This window comes from Triticum aestivum, chromosome 7D (genome assembly GCF_018294505.1).
Source record: "Triticum aestivum cultivar Chinese Spring chromosome 7D, IWGSC CS RefSeq v2.1, whole genome shotgun sequence".
NCBI classification, from domain to species: Eukaryota; Viridiplantae; Streptophyta; class Magnoliopsida; order Poales; family Poaceae; genus Triticum; species Triticum aestivum.
Window position 1 is genome coordinate 194719452 of NC_057814.1, and position 20123 is coordinate 194739574.

Sequence of the window (20123 nt, forward strand, 5' to 3'; positions counted from 1 at the left end):
ATGGGTATTGGACTGGATGACAGAAAATACTCACTACAAAGCACCAGCCACTGAATTGCTTCATGCCGTCCCTGTCAGTCCTACCATTGAAGGTGCAAGGCTCATCTATGCTGACCCTGAACTATCAGATCATCTGATACAAGTGCTGATGAAGCCTTTGAAGCAAGGTCAAGCTCCGAGAACCAAATTCCTCGTCAAGGAACTATTTTATGTGCCAAGGACTATCTATAGGATATTGACTAAAACCCTCAGTCCTATCAAAGGCCACAACTCTGATGAAGAAGAGGTTGTCGGCATCATGAAGAATCTGCTTTTCAACATCATACATGGTATTCCTATCAACTACCACGATTTCTTCATGAGGACTTTGGCCAATGTCACTCTGTCACCATTTGAATTGAAGCCTTACGCTCCTTGGATTATGAGATTCCTCAGATCAAGGTCTTCAATTCATTACAAGGCTGGTTTTCAAAATCACCTCAGCTACTTGCCGCCTATTGAAGTCCTCAAACGGACTATTTCCTCTGCTGATGAGAAGGGTGAGGACGCTGTTATTGATGAAGGAACTCGTCCATTGGATGGACAGTTTCGCAAAGTTGTATCCTACTCCACCAATGATGACTCTGCCACTCATGACACTGCCGCAAATGCTTCAAAACAAAATCCTCAAGCCACTGCTCCAAGGGTGATGACTGATCGTGAGCTTCTCCTCAGTCTTCATCAAAAAGGTCGATGGCAACCACAAATGGGTTAAGCGATAGTTTGGTTCAATTCTTCAGAACATGACAATCACGCAAAACACTATGAAGAAGAACCATTACTATCTGCATGAAGTGTTTGATCGCACCTGGGCTATACTGTCTCACCTCTATGGTGAAGAAGATCTCAAGCAAATGGGCTTCAAGCAGGACTTTGACTGGTCTCAGCCACCGTCGAAGAAATTCAAGAAGGTCAAAGTTCCTCACTTGGTGGCCAGCTCATATTCTTCATCGCGCGAGACTGATGAACATGAAGACTTGAACGACACTACGGCAGGCCCTACATCAACGGACGACCCCAACAACGCTGGCGCTCCTCCATCAACAACATGATGATATTCTTCAGGGGCGTTAGTCCTCATTTTTCGTCCCTTTTGGTCATTCGATGACAAAGGGGGAGAAATTTGAGTTAGTCTTCAAGCGGGTCTCTATATATGGGTGTTTTTTTGCTAAGTTACAACTCTCATTCTTCTGAAGTATTTGTTGGATCAAGTTGTAAACTTAAGTCCGATGGTGGTCTGATACTTTTGCTCTGTTTTTCTGCATGCTATTTCCTCATATATGTTAATGCACGCATGCTGAATTACATCAGTCACCATATTTCATCATGCATTTCAAATTCTTCATATCATATGTTAAATGCGTATATGAATTACAAGATATAGGGGGAGATCTCCATGATTCTACTCTACAATGTGCATTGCTATTCAAGCAAATTCCTCACAGATGCACATCTTCAGGGGGAGTTCGTCTATATCTTGCAATCAATTTCCTCAATATCAGTATTTACACTTCATATGTTTATCCCCCTCGAAAACTTAACCTATATTGTCATCAATCACCAAAAAGGGGGAGATTGTAATTGCATCTAGTGCCCCTTAGTGATTTTGGTGTATTAAAGACTTATAGGTTAAGGGACTAATGCGTTTGTGAGTGTACACGGGTCTATAAGTCTATGAGGAGTTTGATATTTACAGAGAAAGTCGACCCCTAGAAATGAATGTCTTCAACTGAAGACTTTGGCTTCTGAAGACTTTGAAAGTGAAGAAATTGGTGTGACCGCGAAGACTTGATATTCATGCGAGGAACACGAAGCGTGAAGACTTTTGTTTCATAGTTTCGTTTTTATCTTTCTTGAGTCATAGGAAACATCGCACTATTAAAGGGGGTCGAGGTAAAACTAAGGAAAAGTTTTCAAGTGATGCTCACACTACAAAAAAATACACTTCCGTGATGATACGTGTTTGTCACAGTAGGTCACATTTTCTGTCATGCATGTACATCCATGAAAAATTTATGATAGAATCAAGATAGTCATACATGTGCTATCATAGAAGTGTTCCATGACATTACCAAAATTATCATCACGGAAGTGTCCACTTCCATGACGATAAATCACGCGTCATAGAAGTGCTTTCGTCAAGGGTGACCGACACGTGGCATCCACCGTAATGGAACGCCGTTAAGCTATCGGGTCCGGTTTTGGATCCGATAACCCGTTAACAGCCCCGACCAATGGGGATTTTCCACGTGTAAAATCATCATTGGCTGGAGGAAACACGTGTCAGCTCACCGTTGGGACAGACGTCATCCACTCATTGGACCCAAAGCGCATATGATACGTCGACACGTGGCACGGCCCAATAGAGGCCCATTCCTGTGAAAAGGCCGGCCTGTTTGACTTGGTCAAAAGGTGGCGGGCCGGCCCACGACAAGCCTGTTAATGGCATGTTCGCATATAGCCCATTTACAGCCCGCTAACCCAGGGCCCGTTTACGACCAATCCGAATTAGTCCCAGTAGCGTCATCTGGGCCGTCCAATGTAATTCCAGCCCGTTTTAACTTCCGGCCCATGTATGGCCCATGACGTCTTTTGGCCCATATGAGGCCCTTAGTAACCCTCGGCCCATTAACGGCCCGTGGTAAAACTGGCCCGTAATGAACAGTGTATCACTTTATACCCATTAACGGCCCATTATTCCGTCGGGCCGTTTCCAGCCCATGTTATCTTTCGGCCTTCTTAGGGCCCATTTATTCTTGGGCTCATTTCCAGCATTCGTTTACTTTCGGCCCGTTACTGTCATTTTCTGCTTGTGGGCCAAATACAGCCCGTGGTTACAGTCGGCCCGTTTGTGGCCCGTTAATACGTTGGGCCATTTTCATAGCGTCATCAAATACGGCCTATCAACGACGGCCCGTTATGGTCGGCCCATGAACGGAAGATTTCAACTCTAGCCCATTTTACGGCCATGATGTGGTCTGTTATTGGCCCATGTTTGGCCAACCGATCATACGGCCCGTAGAAGGCCCATTGATGATACAGCCCGTAGAAGGCCCATTGTGTCTACGCCCCGTAGAAGGCCCATTGTTTCTACGGCCCATAGGAGGCCCATGTTAACTACAGTAAATATGTAGCCCATTGTTAATGTGGCCTAGTTTTGAAAAATAGGTTATTCCGGTCACTAGCAAACCGCGGAAAAAGAACTGCACTGACTATAAGAAAACAAATAAACAAGACAACGGAAATAAATAAGCAAGTAACTTACGCAAGGCTATCACGACTATTACACATATTACATCCACTGGGCATCAAAGTTCGCCACAAATGCAAATATAGGGAACAAAGCAGCATATAAACGCCGCAACAAAACAAGTCCAGAACTGAAACCACTTCAGAAGAGCTCAAGAAACAATATCCTGGGTACCCATAATGCTGGCAAGATGCTTAGCAAGCTTATTAACGTTCTCTTGTTTGGCGCTTAAATCCTCCAGCACTTGCTGTTGCACCAGAAAGTATGCATCTGAATTCTGCAGGGACTTCCTCAGTCCTTCGGCTTCCTGTCGCATAACATCTGATCGATGTCTTTCAACTTGAAGTTGATACTCAAGAAGCCGAACTGATTCAGGCAACGAGTACGAAGAGCTGGTGCCGGTAGTAGTAGCCAGTAACTCGAACACTACATCAAGACAGGACTTTGGGGTTGTCTTAGTGTCTTCAATATAGTTTTTATCAGCTTTCTTGGAGAACAACAGGGATGTCTCACTATCTTGAACCTGATCTGCATTACTTCCTTTACCATTGCATAACGAGGTACTCTTCTCCACTATTTTATCCGCGTTCTAAAGGAGAAACAAACAAACACATCACAGGTTTACAATGTTGTATATGAAACTCATTTTGGTAAACCAGTTCAGTAGTAAGGTGGACAGGATAATAGCATGAAACAAACATATATCTATGTAGTATGGTCACTGTATGGTCTATATCATTCTAGTTTATGTTGCCAAATCAAGATAGATACAGTTCGAATCATATCTATTTAAGACAAAGCAGCATAGACAGAATATAAGTGTGGGAAACTACACAGCAATAACAACACTTGTAATGTGCATGGCATGAGAACATAATTGTTTATTCAATTGAAACTGAAATCAACATAGAGCAAGTTACAACAGCAAACACGTTAAAGAAACAGGTTTAAAACATACCTGTTGTGCCATTGGAGTTTCAATTGCATCCTTCAAATTTGAAATTAGTTGGTATGAGTAAATACAGTAGTATGAACCATAGCTACGGAACCTGACCTGAGAACAATTCTTCTTCTGCTTTAAGCGTTGACTTGGGGTTCGGAGTGGTGGTCCTCGTGCTTTGGGCACTGCAGTTGCCTTACTAGCTGCTCGTGTTTGGGTGCTCTGTGGTGGAGACGGTGCTGTGTCAACGGGAACTGGGTTACTATCTGCTGGGGTTGGGGTTAAAAGGGGTGTAGCTGGTTCTCTGTCCAACTGGGTAGGGGTACAATCTGCGTGAGTCTGGGTTATGTGTGGTGGGGCTGGTTCTTGGGCAAGTACAACCGTGGTTCTATCTCCATCGACAGGTAGCACGATCTTTTCTGAAGACCGTGTTTTTACTCCCAAAGATACTGCCATCACCCCCTCCAATTGAAATGGCTAATAAACAAGATAAGTAATTGAATGTGCAGACATTGTAAGATAGACAGGTGCAATGGATGGTAGGGAAGAAAACAGGGCATGAAATAATTCACATTTATGTTGTCTAACCAAACAGAATAGCAGGACATAATTTCAAATATATGATGGCTAATTAAACAGGATAGCATGACACAATTTCACATGTATGATGGCTAACTAAACAGGATAGAATGACATACTTCAAAATATGATGATTATGTAAATAGGATGACATGATATAACTATACGATGTGTCTATTAAAGTGGTTGGCATGCCATAAATCACAAACATGCCGTCGATGGAAAAATGATGGCATGATATAATTCACGGATAGAATGACATAATTCAAAATATGATGACTATGTGAACAGGATGAGATGATATAACTATATTATGTCTTTAGAAAATGGGTTGGCATGCCATAATTCAGATACATGCTGTCTATGTAAACATCATGGCATAATATAATTCAAATATATGATTTATATACTAAGGAAGTGAGCAGAGGGCAATCACATATATGATGTGTCAACTAAGGAGATGGCATTCAATATCGTGTATATGATGTAAAAACTAAGCATTGCAATACAACATATGCATGATATGAGTAATATAACCCTGCCAAGTTTGAGCATACACCTCAGGGGGGATAATAGGACTGGTCATCTGCCTCTGAATCCTCCTCTAAAGAGCTATCTGTAACCAGCAACATATCTGCTTCACCAGGTAGCATTGTCTGCTCTGAAGACCTTGTTTTCACTCTAGATTTCTCCATCACCAATTCAAATGGCTGATGCACAGGAAGAGTAGTTGAATATACAAACATTGTCGACAAAAGCAATGAGAAATACAAAAAAAGGACGGCATGATATAATTCACATATATGACGCTTGGCTAAACAGCATGGCTTTGCATAATTCACATATATAATGCCTTGTAACAAGATAGCATTGCATAATTCACATATATAATGTCTTGCAAAAAGATGGCATTGCATAATTCACATATATGGTAATTAGACACTAAACAGGTGGCATTCACACAAATCATGTCTAAACTAAGCAAATGACATAGCAATGCAAGATACCATACGCACGATATGAGCAACATAACCCTGGCAAGTTAATTAGAGCATACACCTCGGTGGGGAAATAGGACTGGTCATCTGTCTCTGAATCCTCCTCTGAGGAGCTATCTGTAACCAGCGAGATATGCGCTTCGTCAGATAGCATAGTCTGCTCTAAAGACCTTGTTTTCACTCCAGAATTTTCCATCACCGTGTCAAATGGCTGATGCACACGAACAGTAGTTGAATGTACTAACATTGTTGACAAATGTAATACGTAATGAAAAAAAAGGATGGCCTGATATAATTCACATATAAGATGACTGACTAAGCAGGATGGCATTGCAAAATTCACATATATGATGTCTGGCTAAACAAGATGGCATTGCATAATTCACATAAACAATGAATAAACTAAACAGATGGCATTCACACAAAGCATGTCTAAACTAAGAAGTTGAAATATTTGATGTATAAAGTAAGCAATGCAAGGCACCATATGCATGATATAACCAACATCAGCATGCCAAGTTAGAGCGAAGACCTCATGGGGTAAATAGGAGTGGTCTTCTGCTTCTGAATCCCCCTCAGAACAGTTATCTTACTCTTGATTATGATCCGAAATGGGTGGAGGGGGGCTGCCTTTGCGCCCACCATGGAGCGACGTCTGCATGAAATTTTATTGCCACGCAAGGCTCGTCTCTTTTGCTCTACATGTTCACTGCCATTGTGTATAATAACTGACATGCATAGGAATAAAACATAGTGAGATTATGTAAGGAGTGCATGCACAAATCCAGAGTGATGGTAGCAAACTGTGGATAGACCCAAAACCAATGATAGCAGGTAGATAATAGCTTTAGTTAAAAAATACAGATAATGGCTCCTTTAATGTTTGTTTGCACCCAACATGAAACTCATAGTAGACACCCGAGATTAACCAGATAGTAGACAGATAGTACTGATTGTTGCCCCAATATGTACCCCACAACCATTTAAAAACTCAAGTTTCAGCATAAGTTTGGACCTGAGTCGGAGTCTAATAGGTGAACACGACGATAAAGTAGCATGTCATCATATTAAGCGATGCATAACGTAAGCAGACACGGAAGAGTGCGACCTCTCTTGCGGACCCGTGTAGTCCTCAAGGTCATCTGCTCAGTTGATGATGGTAATGCAGTTGTCATGGCTGCCGGCGGCGGGGAAGAAGATCTGAGGCGGCGGAAGACAGTCTGGAGAGTGGATCCCTGCTGTGGTGAACCCTTCCGTCGTTGGAGCAGCTGAGCTGGGGTGGAACACAGCACCGCAGGAGCAGGACAAACCACACAAGGTTTTCTTTGACACATATCTGTAACAGAAGTAATTGTGTAAGGGCTTGTTTGAATTTGAGGATTCTAACAATGCAGGTATAGGAAATAGACAAGAATAGGATAGGAATGCACGTGCAAAACAAAGAATTTAAAAACACAGGATTTTTGCCAATCTGGGTGTTTGGTTCACAAGAATTGGAAGATCACAGGATGCAAAGAAGCATGGTGAGATTAAGTCAAACCACAAGAAGTGTACAACCTCTTTGGCGAAGCCATGTCGATCTCAGCATGATTGGGTTGGCCGGTGAGGATGCTCCGGCTGACTTGGCTGTCGGAGAAGGGGAAGAAGATCTTAGGCGTCTGGAGATGGAGCCCGAGGTACTGCTCCGCTGTGATGGAGGGTTTCGTCGTTGGAGCAACTCCGGTGAGTTGTACGACGCCGAGGCTGAAGCAGGACAAGAGAGACAACGTTAACTTGAGTGGAATTCTAATAGCATCTCCAATAGATGACGTAAAATACATAACCACAAAGTGCTAAATGTATACATCAGCCGCTCATCTCTGAACTTAACTGTCGAAACTGAATTTAACAGTCGAAAATGAACTTAACTGTCGAAACTGAATTTTGCTGTCGAAACTAAACGCACTAGAGGTGAGGCTACACGTCAGTCGACTAACTTTTTCATCTCTGGTCAGTCGATTTTGCAGCCGTTGGATACGAAATCAAGGGCCTGCAGTTCATCTTCAACCTCCACCCCCTGAGCCGCCAGCCACCATCGGCCAAACAGCCGCCGCCCGCGGCCGGCGGTGCGCCGCCCCGCCCGCCCCCCCACCGCCGCCCCAGCCATCCCTCTAGGCCCTTCCCCCCTCCCCCCCCCCCCCCCCCGCCCCCGTGCCGAGCTTTTTCTCCGGCGATCCCCACGCCACCGCCCCACCACCGCCCCCACCCTGAGCCCTAAGATAGATAGTGGGGTACTTCTCCAGCGAGCCCCCCTCCCCGCTGCGGCTGGTTCTTCCTTAACTCCGGCGAGCCCCCCCCACCCCCTAAAAATCGACTGACCCAACAGTCGATTCAGTCGACTAAAGTGTAGCTAAATCGGAGCAGCATCGCAAGCAAGAGCAAGAGCGAGAGCAGCAGCGCGAGCAAGAGCAAGAGCAAGAGCAAACCAGGCAAGGGACCGAGAGCAAGAGTAGAGCAGCAGTGCGAGTGAGAGCTAAAGCAGCAGCAGCTCCTACTGATGTGGACGTCGCCGCCGAGGGAGCGACGCCATGGAGGAAGTGGCTGGCGACGCTGCGGTGGATGGAGCCGCGCCGTGTCGGCTCGGCACCGAGCGCCGGCAGCACCGTGAGATTGAATCAAGAAGAAAATGCGGCGATTAGTGTACAACCTCTTTGGTGGCGCCGATTAGGCCGCAGCTTTATCCAAGGAAACGGTGATGCTGATGCTCTTCTAGTGGTGTAGGTGAAGACGGCGGTGTGGGAATGGAGGTGGCGTGAAAGACGAGGGGAACGTCGGGGCAGCTCCTTGGAGGTGGAGGACGGGGTGGCTGAACCGGCGGGACGACCAGATCGACGACGGATCCTCATCCGGTACGGTAGATGAGGGACGTCGAGGTGTTGCTGTGGACGACGTTGTCGGGGAAGAGGCTCCGGCTGGGTGGTGGACGGAGGAGGGTGTGGGGCTTCGCGGGTTTTTCCGGCCTCAGTGTACGAATGGGTGGGCGGATGGGATGGGAGTGGGGAACCATGGCTTAGGGACGCGCTTGTCCGAAATGTGGGGTAAGTTACGAAAGTACCCCCACCGATTTGAGGCAGTTCTTTCGGTTCAGGGTTATCACGGGCATTTCGCGTGTCGGGATTTCACAGGAGGTGGGAGTTTTCGCGTGCGTTGTAATTTTGTAATAGCAAGGCGCGGGTTGAGATGGAGGGAGTTGTCGGAGCACAACAAGACAAAAATATATCTTAAATATTTCGGGCTAACAAGGCGCGGGTTGAAATTTCTGGACAGGCCTAACGTGTACTGTACCAAATCAATTCGCACTACAAATGTCCAAAACATTGAATTCATGTTATGTTCAATTAAAATATTTCGCTACATGTATAATGCATGCAACCTAGTACTCAAATGAACGTTTTAGTGCATTCCAAACGTATATACTACCGCTTCAATATGAACTAAATTTGAATTCGTTTCTCTATTTGAATAAGATCTACAATAATGATTGTTGTGAAGTCAAAGCGTTTGAATTCGTTTCTCTGTTTTAATAAGATCTACAATCGTCATTATTGTCAAGTTAAACCATCGTTTGTGTATTATCTTCACAGCACACCACATGATTAGTCTCGAGTTACATATGAACTATGTGTACTATATGAACTCGAACTCGATTTTTTGAATCCACCTTATGTTGATTTCAAATCATAGTACATTTCAAGCTCTAGCTAGATCTTCACAAACTAAACCATGTCTCATATGTATAATGTGTTTATCACATTATGTATGGTGCCCCGCCCCCTACGCCTACAAGTATTTAGATGTGAGTTGCAAACACCACACATTACCACAAATTCAAATAAAATGTGAGAATGTTCGATATATAGTATTGTTTAGATTGTTCGATATTTAGTTGTAAGCTGCAAACGCCACACATTATCACAAATTCAAATAAAATGTGAGATTGTTCGATGTATAGTATGGTTTAGATTGTTCGACATTTAGCTGTGAGTTGCAAACGCCATGCATTATCACATTATGGTATAACATGTGCAAAACCACAACACGCGTATCACCGCTATATTCATGCATGCATATGTTTAAAACACTATGATCTCCTATTCAAATATATGAATCCACTTTCATATCAAATTATGATCTTTGTTAGTCTCTTACACCCACACAATCCTCTAACCTTTGTAGCTACCACTAACTTTCTCTCGTGCATGCACACGCCCTCCTCGCCCTCCCCCTCCCTCAGCATTCTATCCATCGCGCACATTCATTTTTCTTCTTCTTTAGGTCGTTCTCCCACAGTCTCCACAACTCCTTTCCGACACACACCGATCGATAAACCTCTCCAGCGATGTCTGCCTACAACATACACACGCACCTTCAATCTCCTCCTTTATGTGTCCTTGCCTCGTGTCTCTCATACAGTCCCACTCACGTGTAAACTCTCGCCCCTCTTTTCATCGATCTCACAACCGCACACTCCTCCCCCTATCTAGCTAGTAGCTGGGCCTCTCGCACCACCTCCTAGCTCCATTCTCTCTGTCTATCCGTCTCGCCGGGCCTTATTTGCCTCTAACAAATGGACGTACACCGACCGATCTCCCGCTATACATATAGCTAGCTAGGTCCTTATAACTCATTTTTTCCCACGCGTCGATCGATCTACCTCATTAGTTATGTCTCTCCCTTCCTCCGACAAACAACAATTGATCTACCGATCTAGTTAGGTTTGCTTACCAAACACATGGTTCCCCTTCATCATCCATGGATGTGTCCCGACAGATCTATCACGCATAGGCACAAACAGAAACACATCCCCACTCTTATTGATAATATTGCAGTTCCACCCTCAGTTTGTCTAGTAGGCCTCTCCCACCATCTTCGAGACATCCAGCACTCTACCCCTCTCCCTCCCTCTCTCTCTCCTCTCTCTCTCTCTGTCCCATCCTATTTCCTGTCCTTCAGTTATGTATGGATGTCCACCGATCTCCCTCAAGACATAGTTGGGTCTCTCCTTCTCAACACATATACGAGTTGTTCTACCTCTATAGTTAGGCCTCTGCCTACCCCTCCCCCACCCCCTCGCACACACACACCCCGATACATCGAGCGCTCTAGTCATGTCTCCCTGCCACACACAAACTTGACCTGTGCCCTCTGACGTTCCGGTAGCTAGGTCAGTCGCCCTATATCTTTGACTTGCACACACACACAATTTCTATGGCTCTCTTCATCGATCTCGCACCCACCCACTTGATCCTCTCTTCGACTCTATCGATATCTAGGACCCCTCCCTCTCTTCTCGTGGATCGCCCAACCCTCTATATATGATATGGATAGGCCTCCATTTCACACACATTTCATGCAAAATTTTGTTTGAGATGTCATCGACACATATTCCCACAAATACATTCACGAAATCAACCTCCCCCCCCAAAACAAAAAACACTCACGAACGCACAAGCCATTTGTCTAGGTTTGTATCTCTCACACACACCCACGTAGGTGGGGAACGTGCACGAAGAGAAGAGGTGCACGCACGGTGCACGTACTCCCGTCTCTTTCCCAACCACACCCGCGCGGGTACACGGTGGAGCTCATTTCTGTACGAAAAGGCAGCCCACGTGGTAACTTGACACGTGTACTGGTTGTCCACTAGATGGAGGGAGGATCGTCTACCACGGGTGAACAAACAAATTGCGACTTGACGCGTTATGTTAAAAAAGAGGCAAACCATGTGGGGCCTACCTTAGAGGCAAGGCTCTATACACTGGAGTACTTTTGATGTGTCCCGTCAACTCGCAGAACGAGGAGAAGCTTGCTTAGTACGCCGTCTCCCCCGCCCACGGGCGCGGTGGCTCGCAGGATGAGGTGAAGCTTGCTTACTACGCCTTACGCCCGCTCCCTCGCCCACGCGCGCGGTGGCTCGCAGGACGAGGAGAAAATTTTACTAGTACTCCCTCCGTTTACTCCTCGTCCCTACCTTGGTTAGAGAGATTATCATATTGTTTGGAATATATGTCCTTTAGTAGATTTCAATATGAACTACTAGTACATACTCCAAACACTGATGTATATAGACGTATTTTAGAGTGTAGATTCACTCATTTTGCTCCGTATGTAGTCCATATTGAAACGGACGTAATAGTACGCACTCTCCCTCGCCCCTCGACCCTCGCCACGTGGTGGACGTGCAGCAATTCATTCGGTCTCATATAGCCAGAACGATATATACTGCAGTACCATTATTGCTCGACTTCCCGAAGAGGCGAAGAGCCAATCGCAAGGTTAATAGTTTGGAGATGCCAAGCGCAAGGTTTATAGGAGAACGAGTAGTAGGTGCCGCGTCATTTATAAATAAAGTTTTTTTCTTCAGTGGCACGTACGCAATATAAATAGGTTCATATGGAGAGAAAAGGAAACCGCTCCACTATATACATAGGCAGGACGAGCCTACACGGTTGCTTGCTGGGGTTGCTCTCTTCAGTTTTCACACTCTCTCGCACAAAACCACTGTGGCCACATCTCTAACATCCCGGCGGATCACGTCCGCCGGGGGAAGGGGTGGATGCTTAGTGTAGATGCGGTCGCCGTCGCCGACGGCGAAAACCCACTGTCGGCACGTCCCGATCAGGGGTCCCCGCCATTCTCTCTCACAAAGCCGGTGAGGTTGCCTTCGTCCATTGCTCACTGCCGCGACGTGGGTAGTTGCCTCCTCCCGCCGCCCTCCTCTAGGTTGAGCTACGTCCCGACATCCCTCAGGTACAACTCCCTTTACAGCCGGCTTGCACCACTGCTCCAGCTGCCCACATCACTCCATGTGGATATTTCTCTACTTCTTTGCCCCGCACATACCTCTACTGGCTTCTACGTACTGTATTTGTGATGAGTTTATGTCTCATCAACTAGTCCCAGTAATCTTATTCTAATCACGCTTCTTCAATTTCTTTGCCACAGGGATGCTCATCTCGATTTTGGTGAAACTGCACAAAATGATCCGATGGTCAAAGGGTTGCAAACTTCATTTCTTAGGAAGCGCCGACGTTGCCAGCAAATTAAAGCCTGGTTAGGGTTTACGGTTCAAGGGCTAGGGACTGCATGGATCATTTTTTTCTTTAGCTGTCTCTGTTTCAATGGCTAGGGACTGCATGAGTAGTAGTAGTACTGTACGCCTTACGCCCGCTCCCTCGCCCACGCGCGCGGTGGCTCGCAGGACGAGGAGAAAATTTTACTACTCCCTCCGTTTACTCCTCGTCCCTACTACCTTGGTTAGAGAGATTATCATATTGTTTGGAATATATATGTCCTTTAGTAGATTTCAATATGAACTACTAGTACATACTCCAAACACTGATGTATATAGACGTATTTTAGAGTGTAGATTCACTCATTTTGCTCCGTATGTAGCATAAAGTTGAGACACTTATTTTGGAACGGAGGGAGTACATATTTGCTATGATCTGTCAATCATTGAGATGCAATAGCATGCATGTTAGTCTCCTTTGTATTTGATGAAATGTTGCAACGGGCAACCTTGGACGCAAGATACATGTAACAGAAGCTGGAAGCTTCATAGCATTGTACTATCTCGCTGATAAATTACAGTACGTACTATACAAGTACTTCCTCCGTTCCTAAATATAAGTCTTTGTAGAGATTTCACCATGAACCACATACGGATGTAAATGGATGCATTTTAAGTGTAGATTCATTCATTTTGTTCCGTATGTAGTCCACCTAGTGGAATCTCTACAAAGACTTATATTTAGGAACGAAGGGAGTACTATGTAAAGAGTTAGGTGTCGCACGGTGTCCAGAAAATATGGTGATAGTGTGAGGTGGGCCATGTAATCACTGAGCCTGCGTGTTTTCACTGCTCTTGCACTCCTCCGCCGTAAGAATGGAGAAAATTGTAATCTAGTAGTACCTCCTTTCGCCGAAAGCGTGGGACATCCAGCAGTCCTACCACCTCAGTAATAATGACCAATGAGACGTCAAATCACATAGACCCAGCAGTAAGTTGGACGGACAAGCAACCATCACTCTTGAATCCGCTTCTCCCTTCAACGCAGGCGCCAGTCAGAGGTCGCGTCTGCTCTGCCCGGGCATGAATGCGGCACCGATTCTTTGGAGCGGCGATGACCGTTTCGGGCGGGAAGCGCGCGCGGGCGATGGAGGGGCTTTGGGTGGGCCAGGCTGGTCAGGAGCGGGCGTGGCAGCTGTCCGCCTGTCCCTACCGGACGCCCGAAAACGAGAGGATGCACCTACTCTCGCGGCTAAAATCGTACACTACACACCATCTCTCTGTAGGAGTAGGTCGATCTGTCGCTCTCTCTAACACACACACGCACACGCACACACAGGTTCATAGAATAGGAAAATCGTGCGAGTGCGAAGCCATAGGAAGTGAGATACAAATGGAGTGGTTACAAGAAGAGAAGAGGCATCTCTTAGTTGTTTGGATTAATTGTTGCGTTTAGAGATAGAAATCAGGGCTTTGATTGGAGGAATGACCGGTCAAGTTTCTCCTTCTCCTCCAATCTGCTTGCACCTTGGTCCCGCTGCACCTTCTAACGTGACTTATTACACCTAGACGGAGGGAGTCGTATGAGATACGGTGGCACACTGACTTAGGTCGAATACAAGTGCCCAAAATTGTGTGCATGTTATAATAAGGATTCACTTAAAATAGTACGTGAGCGAACAGAGGGATCAATTGGACAATGTTCCCGAGCAGTAGCGAGATGTGTGAGGTAAGATACACCACTGGCACTTTTAATTTTTCTTAAGTTTCACCCTCTGACTGGTGGGACCCAACATACTACGTGGAGAGAGGTAAGGTGACTAAGGCTGCATTATTTCTACACCACTGTGGATAGTCTTACCACCAAAGCCACATGACACGATTATGATTTAAATCCCAATGACTCCCACACACACAAAAAACACGGCATGCTTGTCACACGAATGCAGGAATGTATAAAAGGTTATTTTCCTCTCGTTGAACATAACGGGAGGGTTGTGTAGCTGGTTAGCCTGTTCGCTCATCAAACTTGAGGTCTCGGGTTCGATAACTACACTTGAGCATAATTCGTGCCAGGAGGATTCTTTGACTGGTCAAAATGGATGGATACGGAGCTATACGATCTCGTAGTGACCGTATAATCACCTCATCACGTATAAGCTGCAGCCTCGGCGCTTGTTTTCTAGGGTTTGCACTCTTCACACTCTCTCTAGTATATATATACACGCTGGAGCCTCAGCGCTTGTAGTTGCTCTCTTCACACTCTCTCACCCTCTCCAGATCTAAACAAGACTTCGTTGGCCTCTCTCTCTCCCCTCACTGCTGGTCTGCTTGTAGTTGCTCTCTTCACACTCTCTCACCCTCTCCAGATCTAAACAAGACTTCGCTGGCCTCTCTCTCTCCCCTCACTGCTGGTCAAAGAGCCGGCAGGATCTGTCCGCCGGGAAGGGAAGGAGGCTTAACGCTGTCGCCGTCGGCGAGGGAGGGAATCCACTACCGGCATAGCTCTTCACTTTCACCCAGCGGCGGCGCGGGAGGGCCTCCGACCCCTTCTTCTTCGCCGCCGTACATAGTGTGGGTCGAATGGCCTCCGGTCACCCACCGAACCACACCCCAAGAACCTTAAGGTATAATTTACTTATTCCACATGCATTGCTCTAGCTGCATGTGGGCTTTTTCTGCTTCTGCACTCGAATCTAGGTGTTGGATCAAACAGGAAAGTAGTGGGGAAAGTTGTATACCATGAATCTAGGACGTGGTTCAAAGAGGAAAGGAATGGGGGAAAGTAGTGGGAAAAGTTGTATAGCATGAATCTAGGACGTGGTTCAAAAAGGAAAGGAAGGGGGAAAGTAGTGGGGAAAGTTGTATCGCATGAATCTAAGACGTGGTTCAAAGAGGACAGGAATGGGGGAAAGTAGTGGGGAAAGTTGTATAGCATAAATCTAGGACGTGGTTCACAGAGGAAAGGAAGTGGGGAAAGTACTAGTACAGACTGGCTATCCAGCACCTACGTTGGTCGAAAAGGGAAAACAATGACAAATGCAGTACACACATCTGTAACGAACTGATCTTTTGTTTTGGGGGGGCAAGGCTATAGAGTTTGAGCAGGACTAGATTTGCTGCGCTCACATAGGGAAAGGTGTCTAAAGATAACTAAACTGGGACCAACACAAATATGCTCCTTGGTTGTTTGTTCTTTGTTGCAACAGACTGTGCATCACCCTAGTACATCGGTAGATGCACATGGTGCTGGTGCGTCCACTGTCCCGTGCAACTCTTTAGCTGTTGTTAATCTAAGGCCCTGTTTGGTTAAAAACTCCCTAGTCCCTACCTGCTTGGTTCCAGGGACTAAACATGGACTACAGGTTATTAAATGACATGCTAAAAGACCATGTTACCCCTAGTAGTGAACTAATAGAGACAAGGTGCGATGCGTGGTGGGGGCAACTATTAGAAAAAGTCCCAAAAAGACTCTCCCTCGAGGTCTTCTTTCTTTATCCCAAATGCCCACTTTTAGTCCCTAAAAGTCCCTCCTGTTTGGTTTAGAAGGGACTGACACGGAGTTTTTTTAGTCCCTCCACCAAAATGTCCCTGTAAACAAACACCCTCTAATAATGTCGCTGGAAAATTGATGCAATGCCACAGTTAAAAGCAAATTACATGTTTAACGAATTTTATTGTTAATATAATCTCTCTGTTAATATTAATCAATGCCACCATTTGAGAAATGCTACTGTCTTGCTTTCTTTCCCATTTAGATAAGGTAGATGCTTCTTTTTGTTGGCTTCTGTGTCATCCACCGTTATTGACCACTAGTTATTTCCTTTGCACCTCTGTGTAAACAGGGTTATCTACTTCACCTCGTTGCCATTGTGACCTTTTGTTGCACTGCACAAAACACTTTTGTTTTAAGAGTGTTTTGTGCAGTTCAACCAAAATGTCACACCGACAACATTGCTTGATTGCTTGATCTTAGTGGAACTGCACAAGAGGAGATCTTACTTCCTATCCGTGTTGGCAAATTTGGTTCAGATCTTCTTGTGAGTTGTTTGAATTCCGCGTCATGAGAGGTCAGTACTAGCCTCCTTTCACATGATTCTGCGGTGTGCTTTCATATGTTGTGCTACTTGTACGGTAATGTTGCTTGATTTTAGTGGACTGCACAAATGGAGACAAGACTTCCAATCTGTATGTGCACCGTAATATCCCATTGAGGTAAGATAAGGGTATTTCACAACTGTTGGCCTGTATTTTGCCACTTTCATCAGAAAATTAATGTCATTGTTTAGTGCTATACTTGTGCAACCTAATTGACATGCCAAATCTTACATTGAAGGCGAAGCTTGTCTGTTATTGAACCAAGTGATGAAGGGGAAGAACAAGCGGAAGAAAAACAAAAATCAACTCCTGGTGTTGTAATGAAGCACTGGAACTGTGATGACACAAGTAATGATATAGTTTTGCATCTTAATTTATTGCTATGGCTGGAACGAGCAATTGTTTTGCCACTGATTTGATGCCACTCTTAATGTAATACGTAATTATCTCTACTTGTGCAAACAGGGATCTTCTTTGAAGATACCATATATTTTAGTGGAACTGCACAAGAAGATGTTGGAAACATTAATCTAATCGAGGAGTATATAGTAAGCATGGCCACCACAGTAGATAGCAACAGATGGTTCCGGAGAAGTGCTTCATCTGTATGCTCTACACAATAAGCCTCCTGACAAAGGTTGGTACTCGCCCACTGATTTCATCCATATGATTGAGCTTTGTCATCTCTATTGGTGTTGTGCTACTGTTTAGATGCTGTCATCAAAAGGTGGTATTGTCCTTGAGAAGTGCTTCATCTGTGCTGTTTTAAATATTTCCTTTCCTTTTTTTGAGCAAACAGGGATGCTAGCATTTAGTTATCCTCTTGTCTTTGCACAACAGGATCATCCTCCTCTGAAGAAGAATATGGAGTGCGTGAAGTGAGTAGTTCCGATTATGCCAGGATGAAGAAGCCCTGTCTATCTTCTCATCAGAAGGAGCAGTTGAAGGATGGTTACATTACCCCCCACAAGACCAAACTAACTTCAGCTCAAAAGGACTGACAAATCTCCATTTTCTTGTTGTGATGCACGAGTACAATGTTGTTCTAGGATTCTTTCCAGTGAGTTCCATTTTTGTAAAAGTGTGCTCTACATGGACCATGTAGGTGCCTGTTTAAACTGTCATTTCATAGTACAGTTTGCTTTATAGTAATCACTTTTTTTGTATTTGTGCAAACAGGGGTGCTTAGCTTGATTTCAATGGGAACTGCACAAAATGTTCATGAATACATCAAATCGTTCATTTCCACCACAAGAAAGGAGGTGCCGGTAAGTTCAAGGCGTTGCAACATATAAGGGCGAAATCATACAAGCTACGCGCGAATTTGGTTGATTTTGGTGGAACTGCACAAAAAGAACAGCTGGTTTATTTAGCACGAGGTGCCATGTGAATGTCCGAACTGATGGCAAACCCTGCCCATTCCACAATCGTAGGCATTTGATATTTTGGAATGGGAAAACCTTGTCAAATTTTTCTCATTGATTTTAGCAAGAAGACATGTGTTTGATATTTTTGAATGGGACGCCCTTTGCTGTCAGCAGCGTCGATCCATTTTTTCTTTATTCTTTAGTTGTGAAGTAAATATTGGCTCTGACATGTGAATTGCTGAGATGCATAATCATCGATTGTTTTGAATGTTCTCTATGAATTGCCAAGCATGTGTGTTTGATTGCAATGTACATGAACGCTAAAAAGCTGCTCAAACTCTTTGTACTCCTTCTGTTCCTTTTTACTTCGCACATTGTGAAAGTGCATACTTTTTTATATAAGATTGGTCAAAGTATCCCCGGCCGTCAGTGGTCAACCCGCCTAGCTTGTCATAGCGATTAGGGAAACTAGGAGCCCAATGATCAGGATCCCCACATGACAAACACCTTTCTTCTTGTCATTCTTCTTCTTGAAGTTCGTGTATTGCACAGCCTTGTTCTTCCCATCAAACTTTGCTTTACCATCAAACTTGCCCTTGTTCTTGAACTTGTGGGGCTGGAAGTTCTTCTTCTATACCAGATTGGCACTAGATCCTCCCTCAATTCCTCGAGCACGTGTGTCCTTTGCTCTCGCCTTTTCTTCCACATCAAGAGTGCCAATGAGATCCACGAAGGAGGAAGCTTAGTGATGATACCTCCGGCAACAAACTTGTCCGGTAGCATACAACTGAAATGCTCAAGTTCTCTACCAAATGACTGTATCTCATGAGCTTGCTCAACCACGGAGCGCTCTTCAATCATCCTGTAATCATAGAATTGCTCCATGATGTACAGCTCAGTGCCAGCAACCGGAGGGTAGCAGCGGTGGCCATACTTGGACCCGAGCGGCGGCGACCTATCGTGTTCTACTCTTCCTCGTTTTCTGTGTGGCGCGGCCTCGTTGGCAGCGGGGCTGGGCCTCGGTGGAGCTGGCGATTGTTGGATGTGGGGTTCCGGCAAACCCTTGAGGTTCGAACACTGGGATGCGCGCGAACTCTTTCCCTCCTACCGATCTACACCGTAGCTCGCTAAGATCTCACGGACGAACTCGATGAACTCGCAATCACAGAGAGACACGAGATTTATACTGGTTTGGGCCACCGTTGTGGTGTAATACCCTACTCCAGTGTGGTGGTGGTGGATTGCCTCTTGGGCTGGTGATGAACAGTACAGAGGGAAGAACAGCCTCCTGAGGTTGAGGTGTTCTTGTGCTTGCGGACTTGTGCGCGTGAGAGCTGGATCAACTGCTCGATGTCCCCTCTACTATGGTGGCTAGACCTATTTATAGGGGCCCTGGTCCTCTTCCCAAATATTGAGCGGGAAGGGAGCCAACAACGGCGGGCAAATTTGAAGGGGGGCAGCTAGTACAAGCTATCCTGACAAAAGTGGTCTTCGCCTGCGAAAAGCTCTGTGGTGACGCCGTCTTGGGCTCCACGATGACCTCCGTCTTGTCGTCCTCCTGGTCTTGGTCTCGTTGCACCAATATAGCAACCTTTTACTGATGCCTCGGTACTCTTCGCCTGCGCCGGCCTCCTTAGCACCAAAGAGGAAACAAGGACGCTGCGTGCGCTGGCGCCCGCCTGGTGCCGATCGTCATGGCACACGTCACGAGAGCCTCGTGAGGTTTGCCCTGCCTTCATATCTCCGCTCCTCGCGAGCCTGCCTGACTAGGCCACCCTTGAGGAGGTCTTGCGTCGTCCGC